Raw genomic sequence first — 18,562 nt, 5'->3', positions numbered from 1 at the left:
TGTACTTGTCAGTACTGTTAGATATCATGGATTTGGGTGCACAAGGATAAATTAAATAGTATGGGCTCGAAGCACGTCAACACTACAGGCAACTGCTGTGGGTTGTGCCACCCAATGCGTTGGTAAGGGATTAGGGTGTTTGCTGTTGATGCGTACCCTGGTGCCCTAAGCTTTGAAGAATGCAGTAGGTCCTGGCAATTTTTGTTGGCTCAGGTCCCTCATACATGGGCCGTGTGTGACCAAGAGTAGTTTCTCATGAAGAACACAGCAAAAAGTCGAGCGCGCTCTGCCAAAAAGCCGCTGGGAAGCAGGGTTTGTTGGCACATCCCTACCTTCAAGCAAGCAGCCAGTGGGGGTGCATCTTAGAGTTATTCAGCGCCAGGCAGAAATGGCATAGGTCTCTTCTAAGGCAGACTCTGAAAGCAAAATTACAGAGGATATGACTGGTAAATACAGAAAGGGAAGACAGGAGAAACACGTACCAAAGAATGTGCACGACAGAACGGGAATTTCATTCTGTTACCAACAGCATTCACACATATAGGATACACACGTATAGGATTCTGTTTCTCCCCCTGGCATTCAGCCCTGGGTGGTGGCTGACGCTCTAGGCTACAGCGGTCCATCCTCTTTTCCAGCTGGTCAGATACCAGCCGAGGGACCCCGTAAGCACCACATAGCTCTGGCAACAGGGACTTGCAAGTCGAGATGCCTGCCTGCACAGAGGTGCTCAAGGAGGCCTTCAGCTGCTGAAATTCCTACTGCCCTCCCATCTACTCCTTGTCCTCTTCTAGGCCACAGCAGAAAAGGACATGGATGAAACACAGCTAGCCTGGTCATGGACTACCTCTTGGGGTCCATCATCTTAAGACCCTATATTCTGGAGCTGAAGTGAGATAACATTTCAGAAAAGAAAAAGAAAACATGCAGTTATGAGAAAAAATCTCGCATAAACCACATAGAACAGCTAAAGAAAAAGAAGTGACAACAAACAAGCTCTGCAGTCAAGGAAAGGGTAAAATCGTGGCCCGACTGAAGTCAGTGGGATGTTTGCCAGAAAGCTGTAGGCAGCTTGTTTTATCCAGGATTTTTAATTAGTGATTAAATGATTCAATGGCAAGTTGGCTGTTTTAAGAAGGAAAAAATCATAGAACAGCTTCAGCATGCCTCTCCCTGCCCCGCCTACCCCTTGGGAGGTACAGATCATACACAGCTTTTTATGGGAGACTTGACAGGTATTTCGTTGAACCTCAGTTGAAATCTGTAGTTTCCCAGGCCCTGCCTCCTTCCCCAGTTTGGGGATGAAGATAGGAAACACCTGCTAATGACACCAGAGACGTAGCAAACAGCAGAAGCCATGTGTCAGCAGAAAGCACACGGGAAGCCTGGCCTCTCTAGTGCAGACACAGCCTGTCTGATGGTGCATAGTATATACGAAGAAATAAGATGCCGCATTCATTTAAGTGACATACATTTGAATTATTCTGCAGTGACATACCCACAAATAAATACGGCATCTCGCCACCTTAAGGCTAAGTCACTTTGTTAAAAGCCCCACGGCCCAAACGATCTATTCACACCACACGCTTCTCTTATTCCGCTTCAATCTTCTGCTTTTCTCAGTCTCCTTCTGCTTTTCCCTCTCCAAAGTGCATTGGTTTCTATGGCAACAAAACACGTCATCGGAACGGACAGAACTTGGTGACATCCCCAAGCGCAGACAGAAAATGCGATTTAAATACGCAGTTTGCAATTTCTAACGTGAGCTGAGGAAGGCAACGGCTGTTTACCCTGCACACGTGTGCCTGCATGTGTTTGCGTGGGCGGCTGCCCGTGCGCGCAGGCGCTCCCTCTCGCCGCGCCGTTTGCGCACACGGGACACCACTGGCTTCCTGGGACAGCGCTCGGCAGAATCCGTCCCGTCCTATTCTGTTTTAATATAGCTGCAAATTGCTTTGACAGCTGAATAGCTTCTTTGTTTATAACTGGTTCTTAGCTGACTCTGCTGCGTTATGTAGCTTTGTAAAGAGATTACTTTGTCAAGAACTGAACATATATGGTCTGAGCATGAACAATTCAGCACGATGAACTGCATTCATTTCATATGACGTAAGGGGCTGCAGTCTTGCTGCCTTTAACGTGTCTGCTTTTTTCTGTGGGTTTCGTTTTCTGATCTTAAGTGTTTTTTTAAATTTTCTCGGGGTCTTTGGGATTCTCTTTTTTACCTGTTGCTGGGCAGATCCAGAGAGTTTTCAGTATGTCAAATCTCAATACGTTGTATCTTGCCCTAAATGCTGTACCAAACCAAGTTTTTGGCTGCATAGAACAGGAGATCATCGTTATCCAGTTAGCTAATTATCCACCTGCAAATATCCTATACTCCTGCCCTAAATTGCTACAGTTTTGTTAGTATTTGAATTAGCATTTCAACACAGCGGTGCCCCAGCAAAGCCTTAGAAAATGGACCCCGCTATAGGGAACACCATATGGGACATCTACAGCTTCTTACCTTGTCCCTTCAACCCCAGCCCTGAAAGCAGTCCTAAGCAGGCAGATCTCCATCTGCATGACTTCAGTACAGCTGCACGTGAGCCAGTCCCTTGTCTTTACCAAGCCTTATTAAAAATATGAAAGCAAAACCAGCCCGCACAGCATTGCTGGCACTACCAGGGCCTTGCACCGTGCACTGAATGAGCTTTGCAGGCTCTGCCGGCTATCGCCTTTAATGGTGCTTGAGTTGACTGCACCGGTGGTCTCATCACCATTGCAGTTTCTACTTCTAGCCGTGGCTTGTTTAGAAATTATATTATTTCAGATTCATTTTCTGCCCTGCCCAGAGGCACAACACAGACTTGGGGCCTTTTTCCCTGGTTTCTCCTGGCTTTTTCCTCTCTCCCTCCCTCCCTCAATTTTTTAAATAAACACCATTCATTCTGATGGGTAGATGATATGGTCCAGTATAAAGATGACTAAGAACATTAACTGTCCTAACGGCAAAATACCTGTTGACTTTGTAGTAGGCATTACATTGATCTTTTGTGGGCTGGAGACTGAGAGCTTTCCTTAGAGCCATCACTGGAGGCTTTTCTTGTGTGGGACACAGAGCTGGGCCTTGAAGCATCTTGCATTTCAGCAGTTTTTGCTCAGCCCATGAGCTGGCAGAACTCCAATTTACACTACGCCCTGCATTTTGCACTCAGTGGTATTTTGCCACTTCTGAAAATACCAACCTTCTCTAAAAACAAAGGGGAAGTTTGTCAGACAAATCCCTCCTTATCTCTAAGTCACAACCACGATCCACTTCAGATGATTTAAAGAGCTTCGTACATATTTACATTTAGGAAAAAAAAAAGAGATAAGAAAAAGACTTTTTTGCACATCACTGTTTGAAAACAGAAGGTACAGAAAGATTCCTCGCAACCTTATTTGCTCCCACTCATACTCCTAGTGTGCACATATTTCACACGAGTTGGCACGCTATGTGCTAATTTGTTGAGTATATGTATTTTTTACATTCACCATCTGTGTGGAAGTTCTTTGTACCAGAAACTAGTGTCTTGACTAATGAATTCCTTATCTCCCATCCCTTCGGCAAACGATGGACTGTTGTCTATCGCTGACAAAAAAAAGCCACTGACCATGCAGTATTCAGGTAAATGATGACAGGCCGCACAGGCGGTTTAGAAACAATTATTCTTGTTGTACTGGGAATTTTCAGATTTAGCAAGAAGTCATGAGATCTTCAGAGACTCAGTAAATTTCCACAGACGGTTTCTGTTCTTCACCCCCCCTTGTGGCAAAGCTGGCTGAACCACCAAACATGTCTCAATCGGTCTGCGACCTGCTCTGCCGCAGGAGCCCTCGGAAAATCCCAGCCCAGCAGACAACAACTGTATTGGGTTTTGACTGGTGCCAATAAAGACAGCAGCGATTTGCACCATCACCGATCGCGTGCATTGGTGGGAGAGGGTTGAAGTCAACAGGATGAAATGCACCAAAAGCATTATGCAAAAAAAGAGCGTGAGAGAGAGAAAAGGGTAGTCAAGGTTTGCAGAGGAGATGCAAATAATTTCCAAGATGGCAGGGCCGCGATGCAGAGAGAAAATGAGAAGTAGAGAGAGGAAGGAAGGAGCATCATCAACTCACAGCATGATCTTTCTAGAGTAAATAATACAGCTTTGCGTATGCTAAGTGTGCTTCGCGCTTTCCTTCAGGGAGAGCTCCATATTGTTAATATCCTAGATGCTGGATTTCCGTGTTCGTATATCTTCTCATTTCACTGCTCCTGGCACCTAGAAATCTGAATTTAAGTCTCCAAAAAACATCTAAAACCCCTGCCTCCGACTCTAGTCTTAGTTGTTCCCTGCCAGTGTATGAACGTGACTATCCTTCCACAAGGTAATAGTTAATAACAAGCTAAATATGTCCCACCTAGAGGGGCATCCATGGGTCTCAGACTACAATCATATAAGAAAACATAAGAGCTTATTAAAGGCCGCTTTTCCAAAAAGCACCTTAAATTTTGGGCCCTGACAACAGGTCAGTGCATAACTCCTTTTTGACTAACGGCACATAACTCAGATTAGCTGTCTCAACTTGGAGAAACACAAATGTTCTGAGCACGGTATCAGTCAAGAAACGACAAATACAATTCAGAGGAACGTTCTGCAATTTAAGGAGGGAAGTGACAATACAGCAGAATCAGGCAAATCCAACCATCGGTGAAATGATGAATTTACTCCATTGGGCGTATGGCCTTTTTGTGTTTTCTCTCTGGGGCTGTGCCAGGGAATACATTAGACAGTGGACTCCAGGCTCGTGCCACTTCTGACTCCCCACTGGCTCACCAAGGCGCAGATGGCTGACTTGCGTCAAGCTCCTCACGGACACGAGAATACATTTACCCAGAACAGAGATCTCGTATATTCTGGTTTCCAGAAGTCGACTGAAAATGCAAGGGCTGATGCTATTAGCAGATGGATACGTTGCTTGTTCAGAGTGCTTTCAGCCTTTCATACTTTTTGGAAAAGTGGGTACAGTGGGAGCGGAATCACAGACCCAGCTCTCAGTGCCTGTACACTGATAAAGGCAATGATGCATGAACATATAATTAGGATTAGCAGGTCAGACCACTATGGATCAAAACATTTAAGACTGCATCTGCATAGCTGAATAACTCAAGGAAGTCCAGGGCTATTTCAAATGGATCTTTACCGTCAATAACAAATTTTTCGTAAGGATTGGCAAACTTTCTGTGGATCTCAGCCAAACAGTTTCTGAAACAAACTTTGGAAATCCCAAAACAGAAAGAATCACCCCAAAGGAGCTCTGATGTGGTTTCCTTTGATGAGAAGGGATAGGGGTAGGTGCAAGAATTTCCTCATTCTCTCATCTCAGAGGCAGGCAGTGTGATTTTGCACAACTGCAACAGTCCAGCTCAGCCGCCCATGGGGTGTTTCAACTTCTCCCTCAGCAGGGCAAAAGTCCACCTGAAAAAGAAGCGATGGAGAAGGAAACCCCGGCAGCCGCTGCCCTAGCCCGAGTGCCACGAGGCTCTTCCAGTCCTGCTTTGTAAACAGGAATTGCCTTTGGACCCTTAAAAAACATGCACTACATCATTCTGGAATGGCGTTAATCTCTCTGTCGTGGAGGTCAAAGCAAGCTTTCTATTATAAGCTCCGTGAAACACACCTCCTTCCCAGCCACTCACTTGCAGGGGACAAAATCTAGTCGGCCAAAATGGTCCACGTGTAACAGGATGCCGGAGCAGGCACTTGAGGCAACGTGGGCAAGGTATTTTGGAGCTGTGAGACCTCCGAGCTGGAGGCCGAGCCCTCGGTGAGGCAATACTGGCTCAGGGCCACAGTCGAGGAAGCAGGAGAGAGAGTTTTCTCTTTGCTTCCTTGCAAAGGACAACGGTCTATTCACAGATAATACCAGGTGGAGAAGCCACTGCCTCACCTCCCACCCAAGGTCCAACAGGGCCTTGCCACGGTGCTCCCCAGCAGCAACCACGCTCCTTGCCTGCCCCTGCCATGCTTTCATCTTCCCGAGCACCTTTGCAACAGTCCTTTTTTGCCCATCTCTATGGCACTTACGACAGCTAGAGCCCAGGTAAGATCGGGCCTCGTGGTTACAGATGACAATGTCCCAACCTTGGAGTCATGTTGGCTAGAGCAATGATTGGCATGTCCCAAAGCACGAACGCTGATACCTAGGGCGTGGTAAGCTGCGGGTTAGCTAAGGACCCTCAGCTTCTCTTTCTTTAACACATTTTCTGTGTATTTTCCTAGGGGTGCAGAGCACACGTTGGCTCTGCTGATAAACTTATCAGTAGCAGAGTGAAACATCCGTTTAGTTTGTACTGTTTACACAGAGCCTGTTTCTCCAGTTGGTAAATTGGGATTGAGCGACCAGGGTGACCCTGTGTTTTCTTCCTTCCCCCACGACCATTGCTCCTAGCGGTGTGTGTGACATGTCAGATGGGGGAGAGATGCTGCGTCAGGAGCCAGCCCTTCCCCTCCCCTGTTCTGCAGGTCTTCTACCCCTGTGCATCATTCCCAGCCCCAACCCAACCCCTAGAGATGAGGAAAGGCTGTGGCACAGTATGTGGACGCCGATTACATCTCCAAACAGGAGGAACACACAATCGGTGGGATCCGCCTGCTTTCTAGCCCCTTTGTGCTCAGGGGCAGAAATACAAATAAGCCTCAATGTCTTTTTCCTGCTTATATGAACCGAGATCCGTTTTTCAATAGCAGGCCCTGGCAGATAAGTATTCCCTTTCCTTGGTATTTATTTTTTGGGAGGGAAGGCCTTTCATTGGCTCCCATGACACTCCCCTCCAGGTCTCGGGAGGTGCAATGGGGTGGCAGGTAGAGCTGTGATTCAGGGATGCTCCTACCCCTGCTGGAAGTCGGTGTTGCCATGCCAACCCCACGTAGCCTGTGCACAGGCAGTCCAGGGCACAGCAGGCTGCTACAGGGGCCGTGCTTTTGCAGATAGATTAGTCCCGGGACCCTCCAGAGGAGGATTCAGTTGAAGTTTCATGCCGTGACCGTAGGACAGGTGATGGTGTCCCGGTGCATTCTCAGCTCAGCTGCTCATCTTCCCATTTGCTTGGGTTGCCTCAGAGAGAACAGGACCATAAACTTCGTGAGTAAGTTTTCCTCCTAAATGAATTACATAACCCAGCTCGTGTTGTTTCAGAAGGACCACAGAGACGGCAGCGGGTAGGAATGGCAACAATCCTCTCAACAAGCCCAGGCACCCCCTGGCAGCAGCCGCACCCTTCGCCCGCTCAGCATGTAACGTCATGCGCCGCGTGAGGCAGCACCCCGGCGCCCGTCTAAAGCACAACACGCAGGGCGCAAACAATTACCTTTCCTCCGCTTCAACTCACCAAAAGGGATATTTTACAAACTGTTCTTTCCGAAAGCACAAAGTGACAAATCCAGCTCTGTGCAAAGCCAACAGAGGTGGAGGGTCCTGCAGACAGCTCATAGGATGAAGGCTCAGGTTTGAACTTTATTGTCTTATTGCACTTGGAGAATTCCCTGGGTAATTTCCTGGATATTTTCTAGGTTACTTCCTTATTGCTCTCTGGGTAAACACGGCCAAAATGCTTGCCTTGTCTAAACCTCGGTTTGTCAATATATAAAATGAAGGCGATAGGACAAGTTGTCCCCTGCTTTTTCTGTCTGGAGTTCAACCTTATGGAAAGGCCGTACAACGCCCCTCTCCTTGGTTAGAGCCAGGGAGGCCTTTGAGATCCCCACATTCGCAACAGCTGAGAAGTGCTGCGCGTCGCTCTAGGCAGCTCCAGAGGAGCACGTGTGAAATGTGGACAACTCAGCTAATTAAAAAAGATGTGCTCAGAGTTGGGTAGCCTTTTGTCTCTAAGGCCAAAAAAAAGGCGCATCGTCTGTAATCGTTTTTTTCTTGATCAGCTCGCCACCTAAAGTAGGAATACCTTTACAAATCACAATATCTGAAAACTCAAGAAGTGCTATAGGAATAAAGAGATTCCACCGCCCACTCTCCGGCTGTTCCCTCCTGAGCCGCTGCAGTTCATGCCAGCCTCCTTGGCTGCCACTCTACGCACGCTGTTCCTTCACCTGGGCCAACCTTCTCAATCAGAAGCTGAGCGTTTAAAACCACCGTAACGTCTGGGGGTCCTGCAGGACGTATAGTGGGATCTGATAACGGGAAAGCTACTGTGAACAGGCAACGCAGGCAGACGTAGAGGTTGTCAAGTGTCCTTGAGTCTGAATTGATACATGTGGCTAGAAGGTTTCCCTTAGCAAAAAGGGGTGGTCTACAGCACCACAGAGAGGAAACATGAAGTTTTTTGAAGGTGGTAGGCATTTTTTTTAATAAGATGTCTGCCAGCAACAATGTTTTACTGCATTGTTATCTGCAGGGTAAAATATACCAACTAACAGCACCCAAGACATGAGGCTGTTCTTCCCAGAGTTTCTATATTTCAGTGTCTGTATTAAATATGGCAATAAACCTGGACCAATTTCAGTGTACGTTACACTGCATCAGCACACTCATACTATCTATAGCTTCCCATCCTTTCTCATATAATAAGAGCCAGCTATCTGGACAGATTTTTTACTTGAGTGACTCCTTGCTCCTTTAGTGTTTCAGAATTTGGGGGTAATTTTGCCGTCAGGTTTTTAAAAACATATCCACAGTCTTTGCAGGGGCAGAGATAATCACATTAAAATTTGTAACTTAGCAAGCCACCACAGGGAAACAGAGGAGGAAAGCCGTTGTCGCAGCAGTGTTGCTGGGACTGTTGTTTCCTACAGCATCTTTTGGCTGCTTTCCACTCTCTAAGTGCCCCTTGCCTGGCTCCTCCTTCTCGGTTGTCCCACCGATGAGCTATATATCTTCTGTTCCATGGCCCTGCACGGGCTGGCTCCATTTTATGGTATCTTCACAAGTCATTACTATGACTTACGTAGCCAGGCTTGGTACGTGGGTTGAATAGTGCAAGTCCTTTGAACTGCATTCCTCGAGTCCACTTTTCATCCCGTTATCAGACTGGTTCTGAATAAAGGCCAAGTGGAAAAACCCAGTACGAAATGCACTCCTCTGGCTGGCATTCACATAATGGCTACGTACAGAAAAGGTTTGGTAAAAGACCTATACTGGACTATGTGAATTGTTTGTGTTTAGTCTAGTTTGAATGATTTCTGGTATCTCAGGGTCAAAGTCTCACTTTTCATAGGTAAATGTTTTAGAGGACTCATATATTAATGACATATCACTAGCCAGAATCAGAACTAGTTCTGCTTAGGCAGTTACCTTGGACAGAAATACATTCAGCCGGTGACTCTGAGACATGAACTGGCTCCAGGCCTTAAAATGATGAACATTTTCTACACTGCCTAACTATAGCAATTATACAGCCAAGGCTGGGGACTCAGGACAACAACGCTACTTAAGACATTAGGAAGGTCCCTCACCGCCTGTTGAGGAGGAAAAAAAAAAAAACCAGCTAATTTTTGACAGTTTTAAAGCTTCTTTGCTTGCTACAGTAGAATAAAGTGCCATAGTGATGGCTGTGGTCATCTGATGATGATGACCTTCGGCCACACCAGGTCCTTTAATGCACACGTGTGCCTCGTGCTGCACAGACAGAGCCTAGGGATGCACGCATCCCCGAGCACCCTGCACATACGGTCCCCGGGGGAGGGGGGGTTGCAAACTGCTCATATGAACTGTTGCGTTACATTACATTTAGCTTGAGCGATCGGCAGCTCATCAGTTGACCTCTGGCTCTGATTCTTAATACTTAGAAGCATCTGACATAAAGAAAGCCCTTAGAGAAGGCACAGGGAAAGAAATAATTGCGCTAATTAAGCTATGCAAAGTGTCTTGGAGAAGAGTGCTCCACTTCAAGGATACCCTGACATTTCTGACCCGTTACAAGTAGCAGCAGAAAAATTTCAGGAATTTAATGTGGAGTGTTTAATTGCAACATAGAGGAAAGAAATCAGCAGAATTTAAAATCAATTTCTCCCTTACAGCTAAAACATGTCGGCTTGGACGACTTAGTAAATACTCTTAACCACTAATGTGTCTTTATTTTGATTACATAGGAGGTAAATCATACTCATAAACATGGTGGAAAACCATGTCGGCCTGGTGCATTCATGATGAATTCTTTGCTCATGGTGCAAATGTAAATGCAATAGTCCGATTGGCGTACCCTGCTGAGCACTTAAATACCATTTTTCTAATTTATTTCCATCATTTGAACTTAAGGGCAAAAAGGAACATTTTGAATTTTACATATGATAAATATTTCTTTCTGAGAGTGAATCTGTAAAAATGCAGCCCATTTAATAATATACCAAGCACCTTTCACATCTAAAAAACCTAACTTCTACAGTATCCTCACAGAAAACATATATTGGTTTACCGATTTTAAAAACACGGTTAAACTGAGGCCTGAAAAAAAAAGGTGACTTATCAAGGTCAAAATGCATGTTAGGTACAGAGCTGATTCAGATTCCTAGTTGTCTGCTTTACCAGTTTGATGGTATTCCTTGCCTTGCCTACATTCAGGACCAGATTATCTGGATGGCCCATTCAAATAAAGTGTTGAATGGGAGACACCTCTTCTTCCTAGGATCATTTGGAGCCCTCCAGAAGAATTTCTAGTTGTTCTTCAAATGCAAATGTGTGAATTATTACCTAATTTGAGTAAGAATTTCACTAGTAGACAAAATTCAAGCCTTTTGTAAATAGCTCTCGTTTTTAATTTACCCTATAATCTGCTACCTGGCATCTGTGTCTTCATCCAGATTCACATCACTGAAGAGAACCTGTCAGAGTCGCCCTTTTTATAGCTATAAAGATGAGCTCGGAGCACAGCCCAGGCTCTGAATATTTGGGAATTCGGAGTTCGTACTCATCACAGGTGTCAAACTGGGATAGCCTTTCTGTACTTCTCCATGTTACTGAAGATTCAATGAATTGGTTGTGATTAACATAGGAGGGTCACAACTAATAAAAGTCCTTTCCGTTCAGGTGGTTTTATTCAGTGTCTGGAAGAAGACGTGAATACTTGGATCAAGTCTCTCTAGGCACATTTCTAAGTTTTTCCTGTTAGTAGGAACACGGAGGACTGGACATGCAATCTCCTAACGCTCCGGTTTGTGCCGCCAGCTATATTTAATCCATATACCAGGGCAACAGCTTGCTACTACTGCTAGCTAAAAGAATGACTGTGGAAGTGACTGATGAACCTGAGAAAAATCAGAATAAAGACAGCCAACAGCTACAGCATTTTCTCCCTCTGACCTCCTAACCAGAGCAGTATCTTGCAGAGAGAGAAATCCAGCTCCCATTGAATGGGAGAAAGTTGACTGGAAAAGGCAGCAGCATCCCTTTGATGGCAGAGCCAAGGACGAAAACTATCTAATTCTTCCACTGCAAAGTTTCCACTGGACCAAAAACAAAACAAGTATTCAGTTTGGTTGCGCTTAAGACTGGCTTTTTAAATACTTATCTGGGCCTCCTATTCTTTCTCCAGTTCTGGACGCTGCCTGCTGCGCCCTCGTGCCTTCGCTCTTCCCCCGTGGCCGTGCAGCCTGGCTTGGGGACATCTCTGTGCTCTGGATCGTGCTGCTCTGCGTTCCCCAATGGGCTCACGGGCTAGCCTAAGCTGCCTTATAGGGTAATAAGCTATATGCAGGTTTAATATGATAAGGAACAAGAAATAATATATTTTTGTTTTATTTACGTAAAAAGAGCAACGTTAACTGGCTCTCCCTGTCTCAGTCTTGTGCTATTAATAAAGTCCGTGTGAGGAACATACAAATTTACACTGCGTGTGGAACCTGTCAACATAACTAGTCTCTAGCTAGAATACTTTCCATGCCATGTATCTCCATATAGCCCATCTTTCTGGGACATGTGACCCAGAAATGTGTCATTGGGACACGTGTGGTCACTGGGCTGATGAAAGGAATTCAAGGGAAACAGAAGGAACAATGCTGCTTCTTCCAACCTCCACTCAGCCCGTTGCTACTGCTCTCTGGAAAAGTTAGAGAGACATGAAAAAGATGTCGTCGTCCCAAACCGGGCCCTGGTTTTACCTTTCATACAACAGGCTTTTATGCAATGCCATATTTTTTCCAAAGATTATTAAGAAATAGGAACTATAAATTCACAGATGTCAGTTTTTAAAAGCAAATAATCACTCCCATGCAATGGCTGAAAGGCAAACTTGTACCTAAAGACTTGCAACTGGCATCACTGACATTTTTCATTGTCCAATCAAAATATTAAAAAAAAAAATAAACAGAGCCCACAAAGAGAAAAATACACTGGATTTTAACATTCTTTCACAATTCGTAACCAAAGCTGCGGTCAGCAACATGGAGCGAGAAAGACGTTTGGTTATAAGTCATGACTTTAATCAGACAGTCTCACTGGCGTCTTGTGGAAACCTTCCAAATTAAATGGATGTCCAAATTAGAGACATTCAGACTAAAGATGAAACATCACAAATAAGCTCTTTTGTCTAGAACAAATACAACCAAAACAGTCAAATGCTCAGGAAGATAACTGATACAACATTGTTCCCTTGGGCATCTTTGTTAGTGATTAACCCAGTGTGTTTTAAATGCCTAAAACAATGAAACGAGTGGACAAGCTATTGTAGTCCTCTGGGCACGAACTGTCCTCCTAATCTCTGCTCACCAGGTCTCCCCACAGCCACATCCTTCGAACGCCCCGCTTCTTCCTTCCAGCCTCCCGCTGGTGACTCACTCTGTTTAATCAGCGCAGCCACCAGGATATTCACCTACCAAATCAGCGCAACCCTTGATCTCGCTGCCGTGACCTCTGCCGTGCCTATTCCCAAATTTTGTTTATTACTTTCACTCATTGTGCCAAATATAAACTTAGATTGTCAGCACTTCGGGGCAAAGCTCCCATCACGCGTGGCACGAAGCCCACCCATCGCACGGTGTCTGCACACCTTACTTAAGCGTCTTAGCTGCCCAAAGGGCTGAAGGGAAGAAAGGACCGCAGTCCTCAGGCCTAATTAGATTTGAAATCAAGCGTAAAAGTTTCACTGGCATCAACAGCGCTGGATCAGACAGAAAAGGACTGATCCGGAAGGCACTGCTGAGTGCCTCTGGAAGGGTCTGCATCTTCTCTACAGTGAGGGATTTCATCTTGCAGATTAAAGTCCTAAAGCCAACAAACCATTTTAACGAGAACCGTGAAACTCCTCCAGTAACACTTATTAGAAAGTTACCTGTCATGAAAGACACACAGCATTAAGGACTCTTGAGATGTAGGGGTCACCAGAGGGTATTTTATCTTTCTCTCTATATTTTCTCCAGAAAGAATAAAGGAGACGGAAGATAAAAAGCGAGATTATGTCACAGCAGAGGAATGTCTCTACTTGTAGGAAGATAAGCCTTTTCCACTGAAGTCAAGTAATCTTCAAAAGATGCATTGCCATGCACCATACAGAGTTTTGTACTGTGTCTCCACTTCCTTGTCTATGTTATCCTTGTATTTTAGATAAAAAACTACATTATATATTACATTGTATAGCTCAGCTGATCTTAAGATCACCTCTAAGTCCAGTTACTAATTAGAATGAGGAAGAACATCAATGTACGCGGCAGGATTTTTGATTATGTCAGATTGACAATGGATACTTAACAAAGAAAATACTCAAATCGTGTCTTGGACATAGCATTTGATTGTCCATGGATGGATTATCTGGGCCATGGATTGATCCACTCCGTCTTGCCTTGGCTGCATCACAGCCTCACACCTGCTGGCAGTTTCTTGGTGCCTAAGGTTATCCCTGTGCTCTAAAGGAGATGCACTTACCACGTTTTAAAAGATGAACCCACTGAATAGTCACTGTCTTGCTGGCACATGTTTTGTATTAGCTGTGGGTAATCTCCCCCCCTTCCTCTCCTTGCCCTTCTTCATTATCTGGATAACTGGCTGCAGACCTTCTCTGAAGGACTGGTTTTGGTAGTCATCACAGGGGTGTATTATGAAAGAAGGAGCTCAACTCTACTAATATCTTAATCACAAGAACAGAAAGGCTTCATCACACAGTTTCTGCCTTCCAGACGCCTGTATTTCAGATCTCGTTCTGCAGTCAATGCTGACACTTCTACATAGGCCAGGCTCCCTCCTCCGCAGAGTTCATCAGTCTGGAGGAAATCCGTACTTCAAACATGGGTTTTGGTGGAGTTTGGCGATGCAGAAATATAGCAAAGCAGCAGCCCGCAGAAAAGCAGGGTATAGGCAGCAGTGACCTCCAGCTCTCTTTGCAAACGCCCTGTTGCAAAGGTGCCCTGTTATGTTGATAAGCAACAGAAGGGCTCCAGGGTGCTGAGGCGCTTTTTGGGCTCTATAGCAGCAGGAACTCCTTGCTTAGTGGGGTGGAGCTGGGAGCCTCGGGCTAAAAAAAACTGGCTGGTCACTATCCAGACCACAAGGATTTCGAAACATATGGTACCCACGGGCTGGATCTACCCACTTGCAACACATTGCTTTCTCCCTATGCCATCTACTCCCTTCCAAAAACCCCACAATTGCTTTTATTGTGACTTAGCTCAGCTCCCTTCTCTGAAGGGAAAACACACGGCACTTTTGGACTATATATGATGTAATGATTCTGTTCACAGTTTCCAAACTCCCCTTTAACCATAGCCCAGAGAGTCAGCCCAGGGATAAATCACGCTGAACTCCACAAACACCTTCTCCAACACTGCGTTCACAGGTATCCCGAGAGAAAGAGCACACACACCTCAGGCCGCAGGATCTGGCTCAGAGCTACCTGGGAAGAGTCAGATGAGGCACCACAAACATCTCAGACCTGGGGAATTAACCTGTTTCATTCGAGCTGAACAAGGACCTCAGCCCATGCAGGCAAGATTAACAACAACAAAAGCATATTTTTGCATTATTTATCCAACAACATAAACATATAGCACATTATTCCAGGATATCTCTTCTTACCTATACTATCCTCTATAGGAGGTGGAAGAAGCAAGGCTTGTAGTCATTTGGGAATAGCAGGAGGTGAAGAGTTGGTAGAAAATGCACATCTAAGAGTTATTAGCTAACAGTAGACCCATCCTTTCCGAGATCCTACTTTCTTGATTCTGACAAAGTTCTTCTTTCTGTTACACTGTTATTTGCCTGAGATTTGCTTATTTACTTAGCTATTAACAGGCAGGTACACAAGGGGTTGTACTTTTCTTTCTACTGGATGTGGTCACTGTGAGCTTCCAAAGAAAAGTCCCCCCCGTATCAGCCACTGCACATTCAGTCTGGGACTGTGACTTCTCCGAAATATCTAGCGATATAAATTCTTGGAACGAAGCGGGAAGGAGTTTTATGCAATACATATGGTAGCGTGGCTACACAGAGATAATACATGTCAGCTTCAGGAGACTTGTAACGGCAAAGGTTTTTTTTATTGCTTTCATCATCGAAATGTCTGTGTATGGGGTGTTAGTGGAAATCATGTGACTTCCTGAAGTTCAGCTTCTCCTGCTTGTAAACACGGGTAAGAATTTCACTTTCTGATTGCTGGAAACTAAAAGTGAGGTAATTCTCAGTAAAGTTTTGCTCTAAAAAAAAAATTATGATCCTGAAAATAATTATCTTAACTTATGCTAATCTCCTAAAAGGGCAATATTCAGCCATAACCTTCCTTTACAGAGCTCGGACGCACTGACATGAAGGTATGAAATTTCATAAATTTCATTATTTATGGTGACATTGTCATCAACAACAAAAAAATACCTACGTGAAATGATAATAATTAACTGCACTCAGCTGCATTATCTCTGAGAATTTCAGCATGCTCAGAGCATGGGAGAACTGACTCATTCTTCATGAGGAGAATGCAGCATAAATCCTGCTAGTTATTTGTGCTGAGAGTGGTATCTACAATTAATGTCTTACATGAGAGGTACAGGGCTCTGGCACTTTTTCAGTAAAGTGCCATTAATATTGCAGCTCGCTACGCTACAGACACTGCAAGATCTCGAGAAATCACGTTTCAGATTGGGTGGAAATACTTTAAATATACTTTTTGTTCAACATATTTTAGTATTTCTTCTTTGAACATACTCCCCTGTCAAATGAAACAATCTCAGCAACTCCAGCAGAACAAAAAAGAAAGCCTTAGCTGCAGCTGGAATTCAGAAACAGATATTATGCAGCAGCAAGAAATGTTGTGCATCCTTAAAGGCTTCTTTGAAGGAGCGCAGCACTGGAAGTGACTCCCCTGCCATTTATCAATCCCCTATTATTAAAGGCCACGTTCCAGAATATCTCTCAGAACTAGCCAACAGGTTGTTAATTAATAGTTGTTATTATATAAAATTAGAAACAAGGGAATAACAATGCAACGGAAACGATGACACGGGTTAGACCCCACCCAGACCATTTCACAGATGGCCTCCGTGTTCAGAACACTGCCCATGCCTGGGTCTGCCATGAGTCCGCCCAGTTCCACCACTGGACCAGCCACAGCAGAAAAATCTATACATAGCAGTGTGTGTTTGTATAAATTAAGAAAAGATGGCAATATACAGGGAAGAGGAAAAGAAGGGAGATGAAGAAAGCAACAAATGAGATGATGCAAATTACATGAAGCTTGAAAGAACTTGTCAAGGCCTTATCCTGCTATAGATCAGTTGCTGTAGTCAGCTGAGCTGCTCCACCTTTCTGATAAACTAAAATGAATCCCACTTAATTTCAGTGCCATTCGTATCCAGACTTAGTGCGTGTCTGGCTGTCTCTAGGATGTCCATTAGTTAGGAAACTAATGGAAAGCACCCAGTAGCATCAGTCAGATAAGATGGCTGATGTTCCCTCTACAGCCCAAAGCGTTGTAAAAATACAAAATAATATTTTGGGCTGAGATGACTTGGAAATCAGCATCAACTTGCCAACTTGGAAGGCCTTAGGATGTTTGCTTCAAACAGTATCTTGGTAACAAATTTGTGTGTCCCATTCACATACACAAATCCATACATAGGGAGCTGTGACCTTTAATCTCATTAGGAGAAGCCCTGTTAATATGGAAATACAAAAAACGTCTGCTGTCTACAAACAGAGAACTTGTGCTCCAAAGGCACTTCGTTAGGTGAACTGATCTGTTTCTACAGCTATGCTCTGTAATAGCCTGGAGCAAAAGAGCCCCTTGGGTTTTTTTTATTTTCATGGTTTTTATCTGTCATTTTTATCATGCCTCGCTTTCAGCTTGGGAGCATTACATTTTGGTCTGAAGACTTACAGATTTTTGATAGGCTGAACACAGGGGGTTTTTTTGTCCAGGAAAAGTTTCCTTTGGTATCTAGGAGTGCCATTAGGAGGGTAGGAATGAGTCCTTAACATTATGTATCGACAACCTGATAACAGTTTATTTGAAGGCTGCCATCACAGAGATGAGCTCTATAATCAGGAAGAATTAAGAAGGGGAATAGTTAGACTACATGTGAGAAACAAAAATTCCTGCCAGTCCTCTAGAAAAATTTCCCTGTAAAGAGGATGCCATATACCTTGAGATGTTCACAGATAGCGTCACAGGAAAAAACAAACAAATCTACTAACAGAAGTACACTGAAGATAAAGCGTACCTAAAGAGATGGGCTGGGTCAGCTATAGGGCTAGGTTACGACTGTACCGAAGCCAGCAACCACTTGAGTCATGGCACAAGCTGGCCCTGAATAGCCTGTAACATGCCCCAGACCCTTTCTTTACCTTGCGTGGTCAGTAGTTGCATGTGAAAACTATGACAAGTTCAAGCATCATGATGAGAGCTGTACTTTTTTCCCACGGGTTGTTTTGCAGACTGGAAAAAGGTATTTGGGGAAATGTTTGGGAAATGAAAGTCACATGCTTTGATGTGAAAAACTAGCCGGCCTGAAATGATATATTCCGAGCTCAGGATTAAACAGAAGTTATCAGCTTCTTTAAAGAAAACACAGCATGCTTTGGAAGTTAAAACAAACTTCCACGTGATTGGAGCAGAAACCTCATACTTGATTTCTGTGGATTTGACATGAAATACAGAAAGCTCTCATTTAGATTTCAGTATGTTTCAATGGATTCCAAATAGCCTTAAGGGCAGCTCCAAAACTAAAGGTAATTATGAAAATAAACCCTCAAATTTCTCAAACAAACCAAATGCTTGGTTTAAACCCTGAAAAGAAACTTGTAGAGACCAGTCCAGACTGAGTCACCAGAACTGGAGATAAGGGCTGGTTCTGCACCAATCTGGTCACGTCTGAAGCATACCTGTAATTTTATACGTGAATGATCTCTATGGCTTCATTAAAATCATTTCTGCACTTAAGAGATATGCACATAAAAGTCTTAATTGAGTCTTACCTACAAATTCAGTCCGGAGCATCCTGCAAAATTAGGTGCCTTCAACAGCAAAGCTCAGAGAGCATTTAAAGATTAGGCATCACTTGCTTGACCAACTAGCTGCTATTTGAAGCTGTACAGGCTTGGCATAAGTTCATTTAGTCATAAA

At 44.4% G+C, this 18,562-nt stretch overlaps 1 protein-coding gene across 7 annotated transcripts in view; it reads right to left on the bottom strand.

The window, feature by feature from the left end:
• The window catches only part of SLC6A6 (solute carrier family 6 member 6), a 118,134-nt gene extending 102,860 nt beyond the window's left edge, over nt 1-15,274 (bottom strand). For 2 of the 7 annotated variants that reach the window (XM_087745209.1, XM_087745211.1), the window contains exons 1-3: nt 15,025-15,273; nt 14,813-14,881; nt 333-416 (exon numbers count right to left, since the gene is read on the bottom strand). The gene's annotated coding sequence lies outside the window, so the exon portion shown is untranslated. Of the gene's footprint in view, nt 1-332; nt 417-14,812; nt 14,882-15,024 lie in introns of all 7 variants that reach the window. The other 5 variants (XM_087745199.1, XM_087745202.1, XM_087745204.1 and 2 more) reach the window with 3 other exon arrangements.
• Between the last annotated feature and the right edge of the window lie 3,288 nt (nt 15,275-18,562).

Source organism: Nipponia nippon, unplaced genomic scaffold (assembly GCF_047370975.1).
Source record: "Nipponia nippon isolate SJK-2023a ecotype South Korea unplaced genomic scaffold, ASM4737097v1 scaffold_9, whole genome shotgun sequence".
NCBI classification, from domain to species: Eukaryota; Metazoa; Chordata; class Aves; order Pelecaniformes; family Threskiornithidae; genus Nipponia; species Nipponia nippon.
This window is presented reverse-complemented; position numbering and strand designations above follow the sequence as displayed.